The following is a 20,303-nucleotide window of genomic DNA, read 5'->3' as shown; positions in this document are numbered from 1 at the left end:
GAGCCTCTGTTACCATTCTGTATTCAAGACCTGCTGCTGAAAAAAATTGGGTCACTAATACATGATAATTGGGTCACTGGTTAAGATTTGATACCTCTCCTCAAAGTAGCCGGTTCATATCTGGGAGAAAGTACCTGTGTGCTGCTCCCTTCCACACCCAGCCCCCCAAAAAGGCAAGTTACAGTACCAGTGAAATGCCTTGCACCAAAAAGGATTGGTTTGCTGAATGCTATGTTTGTAGGAACAAAGGCAGAGATTTTTACACTTGGTTAGATCCTGTGTTTGTCTAGTCATTATGCTGTATCTAAGCAGCCAATATGGCATATTACAATGAGTATTTTAAAAAACCTCAACTCAAAGGTGCTAGGCAAATATGCATACAGAAGTTCTCATGTATTTTTTTGTTTTCGTTTTTTTTTTCTAGACAGTTGTGGTTGGCATAATACATGCTTTGTATTTTTTATGGAACTGCATATCTGTTTTTTCAGGCATGACCTGTTTTTGCCCTTTTTTTCTCTTGTTTTCACACAGTGCTTACTACCCTAAGGATTCAGTTATGATTTCAGGCCCTGCAGATACACAAATGATTAAACAGAGTACCTCATGACATAGAAACCTTTTTCTTTGTCCCTAGAGAAATATTACTACTAATAATTACTACAGTTATGCTGCATATCTGAAAAAAAAAAAAAAGAACAAAACAAAACTTCTACAAGATACCGATCCATTTCATGATAGGCCAGCTTATACTTTTTTCCCCCAACAGGAAGCTTCAAATTCGTTAACTAATTACTAACTATTAGTTACTAATTATACTAATGTTAGTATAGGCTGAGTTGTCAGTTGCACGTACCTCAAGCCTTCTCCTGATAGCAGGAGCAACATAACAGTCCCATTATAAATTTGTGAGTACAAAAGCAGTTATAAAAACAGAATGGAATTCAAGAAATTGGATGTTCTGAGATTCTTTTATTGTAATGTATCTGTAATTTTTAAGAGCATACGTGAATAGGTGTGCTTGGACTTTATATAATCTTGATGCACCATGAAATTATGCTTTCAGTTCATCTAGAGCATTATCTGAATCATGATGCTAGGCTGAGGGAGAGAAGAGCTACGTAAGAGAAATTGGACACTGTAGGCAGTAGTTTCTGAGCTGCAAATTCTTTACTGGATGCTAAGCTTTCTCATGAAAATGTCTTCAAGTGCCCCTGTTCAACAGCCAAGAGGTACATCAAAGGGTTGCTGCAGTTTGATATGTGAGCAGAAAGAATGTGAATTTACCTTGCTTTTCCAAAACCTATGGATAATCTGCTGTAGTCTAGGGCAGTCTACAGACTGGAAGTCTCAAAGCAACATGGATTACTTAAGATGGTGGGGAAAGTGACTTCTATTAACTAATATTTTTAGTCATAGCTTACTGTGCATTATAACTATCCTAAGTGCTTGTAACAGGTTTAAAGATGAGCTTTGGAAGCCCATTCACAACTACTGTGCTTTCAGTCAGAAGTTCACATTAAAAAAAAAAAAAAAGAAAAAGCCCTGAACATCTGTTTTTCCACCCCTACTAAATCTGACTTAGAAGCTTTCATCAACTTGTCTTTCAAATTTGGCTACAGTGCCGGTATTGTGTTGGTAGGGGGCTGAAAGAAGGTTAAACTAAATATGCTCTAGATTAGAGTGTGAAGAAGTATTCTGTTTTTTTACAGTACATTTTCTGACTTAATATGAATGGAAGGCTATGCTGAACGCTCCTCCGAAGTCCCTAAGGTTGGGATCTTAATGCTGCAACTTCGGTGTTTAGAATAAATTGACACATTTGAGTTTGGGATTACATTCAAAACAGACAGCAAGAGAAATGAGAGCCTGCCTAAGTGAATATGCACTACAGAATATCCTTTAGGATGGCCTGTTGCCAAGCTACCCTTACCCTTCTTATTTCTATTTTGGGGGAGACAGGAAGGGTATACATCCCTGACTTTTGTATTGGGCTCTTCATTTGCAGTGTTTGCTGCTTTTAGAAGCTTTTGGTTGTTGTTTAAGAGCAGCTTTTTTTAGTTTTCTTAGGAGTTAGCACATAAACCAGTCACACTGCGTGCATTCTCCTAGAAACAATCTCTAGCTTTGTGGAAAAAATCAATACTACCTTTTAGTGGCTTTCAGGAGCCCTTTCCAAATTCTCTAACTCTTCAATAAAAATCCGGCAGTGAGAATTGGCAGTGTTTGTCTTACGTTCCTGGAAATTCAGAACATAGTCCCAGAATTTCTCAGAAAAAATGGGATGATTTACTGTGTTTCCGTTCTTTTGCAATCTGTAGTCACAACAGTATTTATGTGCAGTGACTTGAACTCTTAGGGAAGATTTAGTTCTTTAACCCTTTGATGCACGAATTGCACAAGTTTCAGTGACATAAATAAAGTGGTATTTTTTCTTGGTTTCTAAAGACAAAATTCTGGGCATGCAGGGATGAGGTGTTCTGTTCATCTTCTGTTGTTTTCTCCCTTCTGTTTATCTTCTCATAACCAAGATGCTGGAAAAGTCTGTATGTATAGTTAAGCTCAATAGAGTTTGTTTTCAGAGCTGAATTCTTAGTAGAGAAAAGAGTTGTTCAGATCAAACGTATCATCTAGCTTTGCATAAAATGCACTACAAGCACTTGGTCACAACATAGGGAGAAATGGAAACTGCTTTTTCTCCCACATGTACAGCCTCATGGATTTCAGGATTGATGGTAGTCCTGTTGTCCAGATAATACAGCAGAATACTGCACATCATACTTGAGAAGCTTTGTCCCCTTCAAGATCGAGGAAATAAATACTTAATAGAATTAATCAATCAGAGTCTAAGTAGTGTGATAAGAGCCTCCTCCTTAATGCTGTTACATTTGTGGATGTGAAGTAGATGTTTTGCTGTGAATACACCAGAAATGGTCACACTTCTTTGCCTTGAGCTGGGGGAAAAATTAGGTACAAGTTCTCTGGTTTTAATATGGCAGTTTTGATCCTTGTCTTCCATAAAATCATACGCTAAATTAAAAAGCATTTTTTACATGTTTAGGGGTTGTTTGTTTTGATTAGGTGTTTGGAGAGGTTTTCTGTTTTAGCAGAAAAAAATGAAGATGTTTACATCTATACTTCAGAGTTACCTCGGTAGATGCCCGAAACCTCATTCCTATGTAACTTCATCTCAGCTCTGCCACTTTGGGATAGAATAGTTTGATACTCAGTATCAGTGTAGGTCCACATGCTGTTCTTCGTGTTTGTGTGAATAAAATACCTTCAGTCCTTCATCACAAAGCATGAAAAATCAGTTGCAGAATTTGTCCACAAATCATGAAAACCTATGTGGGAAGGGCTGTTAAGACATAAGTTTTTGCCCACATAGTCTGCCTGACATGGTTTGGAAAAACCTTCATTCACTTAGTGACAAGTGCCTATCGAGACTATGGAGATATATTTTTTTCTTATGATTTTTAAGATTAAAAATAAACGTTTGCTTAACCTACTCTCTTTAGGCTTAAATGTGTAAGAATCCTGATTGTATAGAATTTGGCCTGGAATTTGTTTTTTTTTGTGCCAACAGGGCAGTATGGAATGACAAGAGTGAACAAGCAGGCTTTCAAAGTCCTTGGGCATAGCTGAGTGAAAAAACACCAGTGGCATTATTGAATTGCGTCATTCTTCTACATATTGTATGAAGAAATGAAGCTGAAATATTGCTACTGCCAATGCAGAAAGTCATTGGATTTCTGAAATATGGTGTCAGTCAACAGTTACTTTGTTGACGATGCTCTTGTTTTTAACAGTTTACATGTTGTATGTGGTGTGTAGGGTTGACGGACTGCAGCAGACGTAAAGTATAAAGCAGTGAGAACATTAGTGAATGTTTTAACAAAACGTGTTGCCTCCAATATGAAGTTATGAAATCTGTCTCTCCAAGTGCAGATTGCAAATGTCTTTTACAGATAGAGTTGAAGCTACTTAGTAGTTTTTGCAGAAGAGCAACTGGAGCTGGATTTCTGGCCTTGGTCTTTTTTTTTCTTTTTTGTGTGTGTGTGGAAAGATCTGTTAAAAGAATTGTCCCAAAAGCAGTTGTTTTCACTGACAAGGAAGTTCAAGTAGTCTGGTACATACCATTTAAAGATGCCACTTGCCCACGTAATCACATGTGATCGGAAGATTGTATATGAAGCAAAAGAAAGAAATTTGTATCTCTTACAAGGCTTTTATACAACTGATTAGTTTTCTTTCTTAAATACCCATCAATTATTTTGTTTTACAATTTCAATTTAAAAATCTGTACTTAGCTGTTTGTAATTCTACTTTTGTGTTCTAATTTACACAGAAGCTGGTTAGCAAAATGTGGAGACTTTTTTGAAGACGAATGTGATCAAGGAATTTCATCTGGCTATATACATATTTCTTCATGATTTTCAACCCACCAAAAAAGATTCAAATCATTCTAATGGTCAAGCTTCTAATGGTCATTCACTATTTACATTACTACTAACAGCAGTGAGGAAACAATCTAGGTATTGCAAGTCAAGTGAAGAAATTACAAGTAAAGAAGCTTAGTTTTACCTCTTCTTGTTAGTGGTTTATCCTTGTACGCTAGACTAATCTATCTTTTTAATCTTGTTATTATCATTTTATATGAGCAGTCTCTTAGATTTGTCTCTTAAATTTAGCTCTACTGTTTATATATGTTTAAACCTGCAGAATTTACTGCTTTTCTCAGGAGTCTCTTGGTCAGGCTCCTGGTGAAGTAAGGCAGGTTTGATGCACATTCACAACTGACGACAGAGTTGAAAAATGTGCCTGCTTTATGCCATTCTGTTTTTTTCATTCAAATGCATTCAATTCATGTGTGTTTTCTTTATTTTTAGTAAGTCTGATAACTACGCTCAAAAATTGACTAAGTAACTTACAGGGAAACCTAATGGAATTTATTCAGGCTCTTCGCAAGACTACTTGGCAAGAAAATTTCCCAGCACTTGAATGACAAGAAAATCATCAGTTGTTGTCAGCATGGATTCACCAAGGGGAAGTCACGCTTAACGAACACGATAAATTTATATGATAAAATGACTGGGCTGGTAGTTGAGGGGAGAGCAGTGAATATTGTTTACCAAGACTCTAATAAAGCTTTCAACACTCTGTCCTGGAAGATAGTCATGTTGAATTTGTTGTTGTATGAGCTGGGTAAGCACACAATGAGGTGAAATGAATGAAAACTGTCTGAAAGGTTGTTTACAGAGGGGTAGTGAAGCCTAGTTGGAGGACAGCGGCAAGCAGAGTACCCTGGGGGTCAATACTAGGTCAAATCCTGTTCAGTGTCTTCACTAATGATCTGATCTGTGGGGCAAAGCATATCCTAAGCAAGTTTCCTCACACAAAACTTGAGAAGTGGCTGACTCACAGAGGGTCATGCTGCCATCCAGAGCGACCTGGACAGGCTGGAGAATTGGGCTGACAAGAACCTCATGAAGTTCAGCAAAGAGAAGGGCAAAGCCCTGCACCTGGGGAGGAACAACTGCAGGTATCAGGATGTGCTGGGTACCACCCACCTGGGAAGCAAATTTGCAGAAAAAGGCCTGGGGGTCCTGGTGGGCACCAAGTTGAACGTGATCCAGCAGCGTGCCCTTGCTGCTAAGCAGGCTAACAATATCCTGACCTGCATTAGGCAAAGTGTTGCCAGCAGGTTGAGGGAGGTGATCCCTTGCTTCTGCTCAGCACTGCTGAGGCCACACCTGGAGTGCTATGTGCAGTTCTGGCCCCCCAGTATGAGAAAGACATTGACGTACTGGAGAGAGTCCAAGGAAGGACAATGAAAATGATGAAGAGACTCTGGAACATCTTCTATGAGGAAAGGCTGAGAGAGCTGGGACTGGCCAGCCTGGAGAAGGCTCAGGGTGGACACCTTGTCAATGGATATAAATACCCAGAGGGAGGCTGCAATGAAGACAGAGCCAGGCACTTTCTGTGGTGCCCAGAGGCAGTGGACACAAATGGAAACGCAGGAGGCTCCATCTCAATATCAGGAAGCAATTCTGTACAGTGTGGGCAACTGAGCACTAACAGAAGTTGCCCAGAGAGGTTGTGGAGTGTCCAACCTTGGTGCTATTCAAAAGCCTCCTGGACATGGTCCTGGGCAAGCTGCTGCAGGTGTCCCTGCTTGACCAGTGGTTTGGAATACGATGAACTCCAGAAGCCCCTTCTGACCTCAGCCATTCTGTGAAAATAAGTAGCAGTGAATCTCTTTAAGTTCTGACATGTGTGCAGCTTATAAGATGCCACTTCTGGATTCTCTAAACACCCATGTTGGTTTAAAAAAAAATAATTTTGTGGTGTTTTCTCACAAAACTTCATGAAACAACTCTGAAATAATGTTAGCCATCAGTTTATCTGACTGTTGTACCAAACTAAATCCTGTATGTTTGTCTCCTATGAATGGTATCTTTTCCCCAGAAGTAAATATTTAATAATCTGTTTACCAGCTAGTTATTTTGGATAGCTACAAGTGTTTTCATGTTAGTAACATCTCTCATCATGCAAGAGATTAGTTGATGTACTAATCCTAAGATGGCTTCATACTTCATAAATCTGTGTAAAAGTAGGGGAATGGAAGTATTTAAAATTGGCCTTGCTGAAGTCAACTGGAGTTGCTTTAGTGATTGTTGGGGAGGGTTGTTTTTAATGAACCTTCATTCTACAGATGTTCTGTACTCCACTTATGAGGAAATAATAACTGCTGGAGAAGATTTTTTTTATTATTTTTTTAAGAGGAATATCAAATTGCTGTGCATTTGGAGCTGTCACTTTTCAAGAAAATGCTGTGGCTCAGATCATTCTTTGTGTTGCTGTCCATGCCAATTGGCTCTGACAGGCCTTTTTTGTCCTTGGTAAAGAACAGATATAATGTTGTGTTATGCTTAAGTATTTCTAAGAAATATATCTAGATACAGACCTCACTAAAAGTTATACTCAATAGATTTTTCTTGCCTTACACATTCTAAAGGGAGACTGTGTGATCAAAGGAAGGATATTATTTCATAAGCACTTATGCCATTATTTTTTCAAGCTAAAAAAAATAAATTAGAACACCACCAACAAGCAAACAAACCCCTAGTCTTGCGTGAGCTTGTTTGTGTGACCAACTTTGAGAGCAGAATTTTTCTATTTCTAGAACAAAACTGTGAGTGAAGTTTCCAAATGTTATTGTTGATGTGGTGCCTTTTGGCAGAGACCACTTTGATTCTGTACTTGCGGACCATCTAGCTGTACTGCTGCAGCTGAGTCCTGAACTTAAGCTGCTGATTCAAACGAGAAGGGATAGCCTAAACTCACCCTGGCTTCAGTAGTGGGTGTGCCACGTTGTAAAGTTAGGGGTTGATTTATCATGTCTAACCAAGCACTAGCTATGACTGAAGAGGATCTTAACCTGCTTGCTTTGGATCCTGATTTTTTTTTTTCAGGTTCTAGTATAATGCAGTGTGAAATACTCTTTTTAAAGTTATCTCTGTGCCTGCAAAACTCTGCCATTTAGCAGGTGTCTTCTGTTTCTAGCATTGCAGGTGTGTTCCTGTCATGAAATGGAGCTAGGGTCTTATTCATGTTCTTGAAGAATTGGCTTTGCTTTTTCAGGATGGAATTTTACCAAATTGATCAGCTTTCAGGAGCCTTTCATGTAGAAAAGGCCCAAGTATTGGTATTATTGGCCTTTCATGGTAGATAGTATTGATATTTTAATCTGAGGCCTTACAATACAATGTTCTCTTTCTTCTCCTGAAAGAACACAAGTGTCCAGCAAAGCTCTCAGGCGCTATTTTAAGATAGCTTTGGCTTGTGTACTACTGGTAAGACCAGCGTGCATGCTTGAAATTCTAGCCTCTATAATGAAAAGACAAGCCCTCGGAAACAGCCCGTGGTTTTGGAGCATGCTTGTCCTTTGCAAACCGAATGTTAAACAATGACTTAAGACTCTACTACACACTGGCTGTAGCTCTTGATGTCTTACACGTTGGCTCAATTTTTTGACATAATTTTGGCAAGTAGGGGGAACCTGGCAATCCTTCATGCTAGAGGCCTAAGCTCTAATAAAGCGCTTTAGTTATTAGCACAAGTAAATAGTTGTCCATTTGTGCTTCATTAATGCATGTTAGTCATACAGTAAATACTGTCATGCTGGCAAGTTCCCCAGAATACTGAATACTTCTGCACAGTTCAGGAGGGGGTTTCTGACAAAGTGGTGTTGGCACCTTTCGTGAAGAAGTTTTTGAAGCTATTAGTGCAGGAGAGTGACAGACTATTATTTCAGCTCATGGGGGCTTTTGTAAAACTGATACTTTGGTGGAGGCAAAGAAGTGGTTTTGATTAATTTTAAGCCGTTGCAGTGAATCCTTCTTGAGTTCACGGTTAACTTTTCTACAGTCTTCAGCTATAACTTAGGCAGATTGCTTTGGGAAGTATGAATGAGATGCCTACTTTTCTAATGAAAATAAATATGCTAAACTGCCGTAAGATTGTCCAATATTGTGAAATTTTAGCTGCATATTTGAAGAACCTAGCATGTACAACAGCATGAGGAAATCAAAAGGTAGCACAACGTGAGGTTTGTCTCTGCAGTCATCAGGATTCTCGTCTGATCACAGTGACTTTGGCTTTTTTTTTTGAAGAAAAGAAAGCAGCCTCACCGTTATAATGGTCCGCTCACTTAGCACCTTTCAGTGCATCCCATCTGGTCAGATGGACTTGGTCCAGTCAGCTTGTGCGATCCTTACCTTCACCTTCCTTTGGTGTGAGTAATGCTTCAGTCCCCCAGATGCTGACACTGTGCTCAAAGACCTGGGAGGCACGAGGGCAAACCTTACTAGAAAAAAATGAGGCAAAGAAACCATTGATCTTGTTTTGTGTCCTCAGCTGTTGTGTCCCACGCACAAGTGAGCACTAACCAGGCTAATGTTAGCCATTCTTTCGCTCTTGCTTAGCTTTGGAAACATTTCTTGTTGTTACTGGCATGCTTTCTAGCTTCAGCTCTTCTGCTTGGGCAGCCTCTCCATATTGCTTCTGCATGACCTCTTTCAGCTTTGACCATCTTAGCACTTCAGCATTTGAGCTGAGGCAGGAGTTCCCTGTCCGTTCACCCTGGCTTTCTGCCATTCCCCTGTGACTTTCTGCATGCCATTCTTGTGCTTTGAGGAGGCTGTTCTTGGAGATCAGCTTGTTCTCCTAGGCCCCGTGGACCTTCAGGGCAGTCTCCCATGGGAACCTGGCAAAGCACATCCTTGAGCAAGCCAAAAACTGCTTTCCTGCAGTCCAGGACTGAAATTCTGCTAGTAGTCTTGCTCCCTTTGCTTACTCATGTTCCCTTCATCTCAGGACGGTATCAGGCTGCCATCAGCCTCTACCTTCCCCAACCGGTTCTTCTTCGTCCACGAGTCAGCTTTGCTAGCTTGTTGGTAAAGCTGAGTGCTGCTGGGGTTACCTTACTGATCGCTTGTGTTGTGGAGTTATTTCCAGCCCGCTCCAGAAATCTTCGCGGCCTGCAGCGCTCGCTGCACCTGGAACTGCATTGTTTGCTGTGAGTGGGTCAGAAATGGGATTTAGTTGGCCTGGCTCCAGTTTCTCCTTATCCCATGCACCTGGCTGTACAAATGGATTTGTTTTGGCCTAGGCAAACAGGTACTCTGAGCTTGCATCCTCTCCAAGATAATGGGTGCCTCTTGGAAACAAGCATTGAGGAGGGAAACGAGGGATGTGCCACTATGACAGAAGCAAAAGAGAACCTAAGGGCCATAGCCAGTGGCCTAGGCGTCTCCTGGCCCACCTCTGTCCTTTGCAGCTTCCCAGCCAAGTGTCTGGTACTCCATCTCCTGTCATGGCATGTGGCTGCCTTCTCTGGCACATACCCTCTTTTCTAAAGGTTTACATTCAAGCAGGCTCTCTCCCACGTTGCCTCCTCTGAGGACCTACTGTCAGTCACATCTACCCAGAATCAGCCTTGGGGTGGTGTGGGGAAGCTCTCCCCTGCTAAGTGGTATGTGAGCTTCCACCCTCAAGGTTTGGAAATTCAAGATAAATAAAAACAAAAAATTAAAATTCATTGCAGGCTTTGGATTTTTCAAATCAAATACTAACTTAAATATTTGAGGTAGTCACTTCATACTTTTTTGTAGCTTGAGGCATTTGCAGAGCCTGTTCTCTGTGGTGGATGTGAATTAAGGCTTCATAGTGCCCATTTCTCTATTTCAAACCATATGGAAGTACAGAGCAGTGTGTCCTAAGTTTGATGGGAAGAACGCTTTCCTACATGCATGGTGATGAAACTTCTGCATGAAATATTTCCTCTGGCATGAGTAAATTGTCAACCAAGAGTGCTAAGCATGTTCTGAAAAAGGCATCTTTTGTGATCTTGTTTTTTTCTGGAGTCCTTTATGTCCTCAAAATTGTGATAAACTGCTGGCTGTTGAACATGAATTGGCTGGATGGTTTAGTCACAAACCATAACTGCTATGCTGGATGAGAGCAGATTGGAAAAATAGTTTTCTGACAGCATATCTTTTAGAGGATGGCTTGCCTTGCAGATTAAAATAAACCTGAACCCACAAAACCAGAAACATTTCATCAGCTGCCCCACTAGCAATATTTTGAAACAGAAATATTGACACAATAACATGCAGTTAGGATGCAAAATTACACATATACTGTCAGTATTATGATGAGCTAGTGAACTCCCAAATTTGCCACAATTAATTTTATTTTTTTAGCTAGATGTAATGACCTTCAGTACAACTGTATCCAGAGGTGACTTCTTTCATTTGCAGCTTGCTTCTGAAGCCAAGTTCAAAGTTTTTCTCTTTTCTTCCTCATCCTACAATTTCTTTCTCCCCTTTTTTTATTTAAATCTCTGATTTGCCTTTAATCTCAGCAGGGATCTTTTCCACTACTTTTATTCCACAGATCTGCATTTTTTTGATTGGAAAGAATAGCTGAAAACTAGAGGAAGCAATATAATAAATAGTGACTACTGCAGTAGTTTCCACCCTGAACACTGGAGCTGATCACCACTCTCAGCTGAAGTGTGGTAGCTACATATGTGCAAGCTCCTACCTCTTGAACTGTGGAACAGTTTCCCCACCATCTTGAGCAGTGGTTTCAGGGAAGAAAAAAGAGGAGAGAAAAGGTTTTTATAGCCACTCTAGCACTGATTCAACAGCATCTCATCTGATCACACCCCACCTTTTGTGGAAAGAACATTGTAAAGATATTTGACAGAAAAGCTTTTGTGGTTAGTAGCTGTAACACTGCTGCATTGCTAAAACTGGTGCAATCAAATAGTGCTGTGTGTACACACATGCTAGTTTTATCACTTTGGGACTTCTTAAAATTTTCTTATGTTTGTCAAAATCCATTCCCAGTTGGAGACCCTGTGCTTGTCTTATGCCTGCCTTGTTTTGGTTGGTTTGCTTGATTTGTAGTTTCTTGCACACCATTCCTTCCTCCTGTATCACACTGGCAGTTATGAGACTCCTTTGGTCTGTGGAGGCCTAGTACTCAGAGGATTTATGCAGAATGAAGGCAGCTGTCGTGAACCACATTGAATATTGCAGTGTATGTTCAGAAGTGCTGTAGGTAACTGTTGGATGCGTCCCATAGGCCTCGGCAAAAACCGGAGAGAAGCTGTACAAAATAAGAGGTCACTTGATGTTTATGGTGCGAAAAGCTAGTTATAAAACAAAACAAAACCTTCCAAGTGTGAGGAGCTGATTGACAGTCTTGCTGTTAGCAAGCAGTTGTTGCTATGTTTTGTTTTTCCCAAGAGTTTGTTTGTGCAAAAACTGAAGATTTACACTTTGTATTGGATGTTCCTGGGACAGCCTGCACCTTTACGTGTAGTTGGTTACTACTTAAATGCAAATTGCTGAGCTTTTGAGAATGTTCTTCCTTTAGAGAGTAAGTCACTGGAGGTTTTCTTATAAAGTCATCTTCTAGATGCAGGGTAACTAGTAGAGCAGTCTGCATTTAGCTTGCTTTCCTTAAGAAGGGGAAAACACAGCAGCCACTGCACTGAGATACGCATGCGAGAGTGAATTGACAACTTGCACGTAGGTGACACTGCAGCATAGTTTGCATTAGAAATATCGTCCAACCATTGCTAATGCTTGGGAGCAACGACTTCATGAAGTCTAATAAATCATCACTCACTCTAGAAGATTCTTTAGGAAAATTGTTTCGATCAGTAGTGTGAAAGGTACAGTAATTTCACTTTCTTAAAATTCTGAAGGTGAAGTGAGATTTAAAGATAATGAAAGCAAGAAATGCAGCAGCGTATGCACGTTGCTTTGTAAGTTACAAAATATCTTTTTCTGAAGGCTTGCAAAGTGGCCTACTACTGCAATATAAGCAGTACGAAAGAACTATGCTATTTTTTTGAAGTACCCATATAGTGTAGATTATTTCTTACAGTCTGTAATTTTATTTGCATAAATTACATTACTGAACTGCTCTCAAAACGTGGAACCCCGCCATCTGGTTAGCAGGAGAGCGCAATGGTCTGTCCCAACATGAGATCTGACGCTGGATAGCTAATCATGAAAAGACACGATTGTAGTGGTTTAGAGATGTCTGTGGATTTTATTTTTTTAATAGGTTATGGAGCTGTCAACTGATTTTATATATGTATGTATGTATGTATGTATCTCTACCCCCTTACTAAGGTTCTTAAATATCTTCTTTTTATAAGACTTACTGTTCTGGAGATGTGTAGAGTTAATTCTGCATCTAATTGAAGGCAAGCCACCTGAACTCTAAACATCCTTGTCAGAAGTGGGCAGTTAGCTCAGGGGTGGATTGCACCGTGTAGCAGATAAACGGTTCTTTATCTATGCAAAAAGGTCAGTATCATTGGGATCAGATGTGTGATTGGACGGGCCAGCCATTTCTAGGCCTAGTTAATTACTTACCTAGTGCCAAGGATCACTCTTCAGGGAAAGAAGGGAGGGATATGAAACACACCCTAAATTGCAGCAATTGAGCAAATTGGCTAGCAAGTAGAGAAATAAAGGCCATGCCAGTGGTAGCTGAAGGAAGTAAGAATAGCAGAGTGGTCTTGTATATCAAGTTCTTCAATGCAGCATTTGAAATTCATCAGGTTTGAAATCTGAAGAACCAAAGAATAATTTCATTAGCACTCCAGGGGTTACTCTGTTAGCTGGTGTCTGGTGAACTTAAATGGTCTCTGTGAGCATGGTGGCACTTGCCTCCATGGGAGGTTTATTGTTTTATCAGCTCTGTCAAGGACTGTGGAGAATTGTCTTCTCCTATTGTCTTCACCTACCCTAAGGGCCCTTTCAAACCTTCAGTTGACACCTGAGCCATCAAAAAGACAAAAAGGAGCAGTACTATTGCATTTAAGAAAACAGACCCAAATTCAGATAGCATAAATTCTTTGTTTTGTGCTTTGTGCTACTGCCATTCCTTTGTCTGAGTTTCTTCACTCTTGGGTTTTCAGGGATGCCTAGCTATGAGGAAGCATGCACTTAAACATGATTTAGGTTATCTGGCTGTAGCTGCTGCTTCCCAGAGTGCAGAGATTTGATTGCCTGCCCTTAAAGAGCCTGTGCTTGTATGAAAATAGTGGTTCCTACAACCTAAGTAGAATCTTCCCTTCCCTTCTCTCCTCCCTCCTCCGCTCCCCTGGCCTGAGACACACAAGTGCATTTCCCTGCCGCCAAATCTCAGAGTCCACCAGGTCATCTTTTCAAGCGTTGAGCCTCCCAAGGTTAATGCAGGGCATTGTCAGCCTGAGCTGGGACAGACTGTCCGAGGCTGTTCACAGAACATTTCCCTTCCACTTTGTGCGAGGGTGCTTTCCAAACCTGGCTCCCACAGGCAGTATTCTTAGAAGCAGCTGGCTAGCAGCACTGCTATAATCAGAGCTCTCGTGGACTCAATGCCAAGTAGAACAGGCAAACTACCTTGTGTCTCACAGGTCTGATGAACATGGGGAGGGCAGCAGGTTGAAAGTGATCAAATACCACATGCCTTCTTTCTGCGTGTTACAAATTACTCTAAAAGAACATGTGAAGGTTGTTTTTCTTGAAGATTAAAAAAAATAATAATTTTGAAGAGACTTTATCAGAATGGACAGGTATGTTAGCAGGTGTGTGACAAGCTGAAAATTTCCGTAGCACCTGGGCACAGCTATTCCCATCATGTATCTTTTCATCTTTCTGATGAGGAAGTCGGACCATGCACATCAGAAACTCGGAGAAAACATACAAAGCTAGCCTGTTCAAGAATCCTTGCTAGGGTGAAAGGTTTACAAGCAGCAACACTTACATGTGTAACACACTTCTGTCTTAAATAGCAGCACTTTGGTAGTAGAGTAATGCTGGACTCACTGAAAAGCCTCTGTAAAACAAGAGGAATATGACATCTTGCTGTAGTTGATTTTATACTTCAAGTAACAAAACTCAATTGATGTAATTTCTATTGGTATTCTATTGGTAAATACAATTCTTTCACAGAAAATAGTTCTTTCAGGAACTGTTGGTGGGTTCAATATTGACAAAGAGCTTGGAACACGCAGTAAAATAGGGTTTTGGTAGCTTTGTCAGTGGCAGTCCCTTGCCAGTGAGAGTGGCTTGCTTTGGAGGCCAGACTAACTTACAGATAAGTACGAGCTAAAGATTCATTATCAGGACTTACAGACACTAGTAGAAAAAACCATATTTTCTGTATAAGCATGTAATTTTCCACTGTGAAGATCTCAAACCATTGCCATTTCCTAATATAAACTTCATTTATTCAGTGGTGGAAATGGAAAGGAACTGAGTGTATATATTAAAAAAAGAAGCAAAAAGACAACAGAAGGTAAATGCTTCATTTTTGTGAGCGCTTTTCTAGCTGCAGACAGCTCTAAGAAGTGATTGCTTTCACTGACAATCTTGCGCATTTCTTTCTTTTCTATATTTCAAGACTTTATTTTAGCTGTAAACTATGTAAACTGTCTCTAACAGCCAGAGTGGATTTAGACTCATTAAAAATAGAACAAAGCTTTTAGCATTTCTAAGCCTGTCAGTTGGATTCACTTCTTGCTAGCTGATTAAAAGACAGCAACCATGATGCATTGTATTTCTTTTACCATAATAAGTGGCACCCTGGTCCAAAGAGTGCTCGCTGGAATATGCTATCCATTTTTCCTGTGCGGAGAACCAGGAGACAGCTAAATTATTGCAGAAGCGGTTAGTTTGTACTAAAAGAGAACTGTTCTAATGAGAGAAACTTAATTTGATGCAGCTTTGCCAAATTATAGGTGCAATGCTGTTGCAAACCCTGGATAATGCCGGTTTTGCCAAGACCAGTCTGTAGAAGTGGAGTCTGCAAAGCCTAGCACGTATACATGCTGCACAAGTGCATTGCTGAAGCTGTCAGCTAAAGTAGTGTGCTAACTCCAGCCTTACTGGAGAAAAGTCTTTTATGAATAAACTGCGACTGCCAAATGCTGTTGGGAGGTTGCTAATCGTGGTCCAGCTCGTGCCACAGCAGATTCTTTTTTTCTGGAGGGCTGAAGAGCCAATTTTCCTGAAAAAAGTATATTTTGGTGTGAAACAATACTGCTCTGGTAGCAGTTGTAGTGCAGGTAATGGCAAGACTTGTAACTGGTACTACTCCTTAAAATAAATCTGAAACACCTTCAGAAAATAACTTTCTGGCTCAGCTCTACCAGTATGTTGTATAACTGTATCAGCCTGTGTATTAAAGAAAGCTTTTTTCCTTATTGCAGAAGAAACGCTTCACTGATTTGGGGCATGCACACTATGGGTTTAGGTGCTGACAGGCTCCAAAGCCCCAGTTTTTGCTGACTTGAAGAACTTTCTGGGCAGTGGGTTATTAAAACCCAGAAGGGGGTCGGGAGAGAAGTTCTTCCAAGGACAGATTGGCAAGCCTTTCTGCCTTCCCATGTATCATGGGATGTAATATAATTCCTCTGATCACAACTTCATTTAACAAATTCCCTGCCGCTGCAGAGACACAGACCATGGACGCAGGTCTGTCTGTCTGTCAGCCTCTTGTTTTCTTTCTTTCCTATCTAATTCCTGGTGTGCGGCGTTTCTTGTAGCTTTTGCACTTGTGTACGACAAGCTGTGAAGTCTGGTGAGGCTGTACGAACGCGAGAGCAGCGGTGGCTCTGTGCACGCTGTCAGCTTCTTGCATGCTTTCAGTGATTTGCAGCGTCTACGCGCGGAGGTGCCGCGGTGTGTCAGGTGGAGCACGGGAAGGAACGTGCCGCTAGCTTTGCTACTCGGATCATCTAAAACCGGGCTTCTGTGTTGCTGGTCCTCTATCGTTATCACTGTCAGTCTTAAGAGAGGTCTTGTAAAGTCAGAAGAATGCCAGCAGTTAGTGGTTTTGCTACTTCAGGAGAGAGCCTGACTTCTGACAGAGCTAAGTGGCTTTATTTTAAGCCCTTGTTTGTACAAGCTCTCTTAGCAATGGGAATGTTAAAATTTTAGGTTCACAGTTACTCTGTTGGCTCACTGAGCCTTTCCCTTGGCTCTTACCTAGCCAAATGACTATAGTTAAGAGACAGGAAACCTACTTACAGCTCTTTAATTATGTAATATGTGGGTTGTCTGTGCTTTAAAGTTTTTTTGCCTGGTGTGCAAAGCTTTTTTATTTTTTTCTTTATTTCTGTTGCATGTTAAGCACTGACCCAGAGAAGATGTGATTGGAGCTCTAGGGAGAGACAGCAGACAATATGTTTGAGTAAACTCTAATCGCTTGCAAAGCAGTGACTTTGGACAAACCTGAGAGCAGCCTTGCTCTTCCCTCAGAACTGTACCTGTGACAAATTTCCTTAGGCTCTGGCGTGTCAGTGGTAAGGCAGGCTGAAAATATGCTGTACCAAACAGCTATCTGCCTGGGGACTGCGTTGCTGTATTTAGCTGTGAAGAAGCCCGGTGACTTGCAGCTTTTAAGAAAGGAGCATCATGTGCGTTACCAGTTAATCTCAACTGCGGGGTCTGGGTTAGAGCTTTGTGGGGTTAGGGCTAGCTCTGTCAGGTGGATTTCTTCCTGTAATAGTGTGCATGCATGCCTTCAGAGGGCTAAGAGTAAAGCCGAGTGACAGAACAGAAACTGTGGCTGCAGATACCAGGGAACTATGCATAGGTGACTACTGGGTTCTTACCATAATTGACTCTGTACTCCCCTCTGTACATCTAATGCTTTGCATAGACTGAAGCTGCAAAACCATGACATAAAAAAAGAAGCATAGCTTAGAAAAAGTGCAAAGCTACTTCACTTTCATGGAAGTAGTGTTTTATTTGGGAAGTGAAGAATTACCAGAAGCGGTCCTCAGAAGAAATGCTGCTTTATCTGTTTATTGCCTAATGAAACTACAGAAGCATGTTATGAATGGCAGTAGTGGGACAGATAAAGAAATGTTCATCTACCTTTGTGTCCTTTGGCTAGGAGGAACAAGTTGCAGATACAAAGAGTGTGTAATTTCTCCAAGTCTCCCTTTTCTGCTTCTGGGCTCTCTGAGCCAGGAGCTGTGTCTGTGCTTTAGCAGCCCTTGGTAGACTCTTCCTGAGTGAATTTTAATAATTGCTTTTGCTTGAAAACTTCACAGTAGTCTCCTCTGCCTGTGCTAGTAGAAGGTAATTAATTGTGCTTTGCACAAGTTGCCTGAACAGAGTAAAGCTAAGGTGGCTCAAGTAATGACCTGGCTAATCTTCTGTTTACGCTCAGCTAGTTCCAAAACATCTACTTTGGTGTGATAAAGTCGCATCGCCAGGTAGGCAGCGAGCTACTGTCGCTGTAGGAGTGCTTGTGTGCAAACTGAGCCCTATCTGTGTTGACAGTCTCTTGAACCGCGTTGGGACCCGTCAGCATGTCTGACTTGACTTTGTTGTGCTGGACGGTGTACAAACATCAGAAGTATGTCATGATCTTAATTTGTCGCTGTGGGATTGCTGGCATGGGCATGCGTGACTCTTGCTCAATTGAACCTTTTGTTCAGGGGCATGGCTGTGTGGGTTTGCAGACAGCTACAGTAAATCCAAAACCGGGGACTGTCGTCTTGGTGGTCTGGACATCCACGGTCTGGACATAGTCCCAGGAGCTTCCGAGAAGCTGTGTTACCGCTGGTGTAGCCTTCCTTAATTTCTTGAACTTCCAGCTACTGCTTAAGTTTAAAAAAAAAAAAAAAAGTTGAAGTCTTCAGGAGAGGGGGATTTCCGGACTTCTAGAGAAAGCTACTCTAAGCTAAATTCGGGTCCCTTTTTTGCAAAGAAGGGGGAGAAGGGAAGTGTGGATGATACTTTATTATTTGTACTTTTGGATCTGCTTCCTCCTATCTAAGCCCTATTGACCGGTAAAATTAGCCTGAATGACGAGATAACCTTTACTGGAGGAACCCAGGATGAGAGGAGCAGCAATATACTGGTCAGCCAAAAAACGTCCCGTACTGATAAATGCTATCCCAAGCAAACACGGAGCTAAGCTGCAGGCAGGAACGGTATCACTCGGAGCCAAGGCAGCGATTAGAGAGCACTTGTGCAGACAGCAGAGTTACTGTAGTATACAGTTGACCTGTTCTCTGATTTAAATACCAGATTTAGTGTTTTCTTTGATAACTGAAACACTTATCATGCTAGCTTAAATTGCAGCAAACATTATGTCAAAGTTGAAGGAGTGTACCTTGAAAGGCTTGGTTATAGATTGAAAAATTAATCCAGATTGTCTGGGTTACTGATACACAGAGATAATGCTCTCTATGAATGGACTTTGGCTCTTGGTATGATGCAGCCATGGAGCATTTTGCATCAGAAAATATAGACTTGCAAAAGGACACTGAAATCTAACCTGTAATGCCAGTGTGTTTGGCTGTATAAAATGCTAACTGCTTTAAGAGACTCTATAAAAATAAACCTTGCTTCAGATCATTCTAACACTCTTGCTAGTCACTTGATTAAATCATCCTTGGTTACAGATGCTGACTGATAGAGAAAATAGTACATGCAAACAACTTAGTGAGGGCTAATGCCTCAACAGGCTTCTAAAAATACTGTAATAGCTGGATAGTACAGTAAGCTAAGTAACGTGCTGTGATTTCATATTGAGTGTGTTTATTGGAAGAGAAGAGGGACCTGGGGATTAAACCGTGGAGAAAACACATGACTTATTGGGAGCCCTGTTTCAGCAAGGGGCACGGTGATGGGCCAAAGCAGGTGCCCACTTTGCTGAGGGCCCCGACCTTGTGCTCGACCATAAGGCCGAGCCAGGGCTGCGCCTCGGCAGCTTGGCACGGAGCAATTATATAACTTTTTTTTTTTCCCTTTAACCTTGTTCCTGTGTCTATCTGATTGCTGCTGCAGCTGGCGAGGTGCCATTGTTTGTCTTTGAACAACTGACATAAATAGATTCTAGAGGGTCATGTGAAACTACCGTGAGCTCTTTAACATCGCGCCGTGCTTACCTTTCCTCGGCTGCCCGCATTGCTGTAGCAGGTGTGGTTTTGTTTATGCAGGCCTGCCGCTGTACTTTAGCAACGGGGCTGTGTTGGCCCTTAGCGCCCCGAGGAAACCTTTTGCTCCACGCTTGGCTCGAGTTGCAGGCAAGCTCTGCAGACGTGAGCAGGGCTTTGCACCTTCTCAGACAGGCAGGGGCGTCGCGTCCCAGGTTTAGCAACTGGAACTGCTGCCTCTGAAAAGGTTGCTGCAGGATATCGTGACGTTGGCTTGAGCGTTGTGATTAAGGCCTGTGCTTCTCACTTCTTGTGGTGCAGCTGTAAGGTTACACCGGTGAGGGTGTATCCTATTCCTGTGAGTTATTGGCAATTGCTAGTTAAAAATCTGTTTTAATTGAAGAGTTGTAGGTTTGCAGCCAGCTGTAAGCCTCCGTCTCTGAAATAAGGTCTTGCCAGTTAACAGTTTGTGTGTGGTGCTGTGAGAAACCCCAAAGATGCATCTCAGCCACATCTCGCCTCCATTACTCCGTTAGAGTAGGAACTTCCCCTTCCAGTAGGGACTTCTGTGTGTTGGGACAGCTGTAAACGCATTAGGTGTGCAACAAATAGCTTACAACTGCTTTTCTTGTTCAACCTTTACTTCTCTTGGGTTGACCTGTTGCTCTTCTTAGCCATTGGGTAATACACAACTGCATCCGTGCATTAGACATCTGCGCTTGTTTTTGGGAGGGGGATCTAAGGGTGCTCAACTGCATCGGCATCTGCAGGGTTATAGTGACCTGACAAACATCTGAGATGGTGAGTTTCACAGGGAAAGTGCACAAAG

At 41.5% G+C, this 20,303-nt stretch overlaps 1 protein-coding gene across 6 annotated transcripts in view; it reads left to right on the top strand.

Moving 5' to 3' along the window:
- Positions 1 to 20,303, top strand: part of GRB10 (growth factor receptor bound protein 10) — a 150,588-nt gene that overhangs the window by 39,120 nt on the left and 91,165 nt on the right. The window lies entirely within an intron of this gene.

This window comes from Cygnus olor, chromosome 2, assembly GCF_009769625.2.
Source record: "Cygnus olor isolate bCygOlo1 chromosome 2, bCygOlo1.pri.v2, whole genome shotgun sequence".
Classification (NCBI taxonomy): Eukaryota; Metazoa; Chordata; class Aves; order Anseriformes; family Anatidae; genus Cygnus; species Cygnus olor.
Note: the sequence above shows the minus strand (reverse complement) of the source record. Positions and strands in the feature narration are given on the sequence as shown.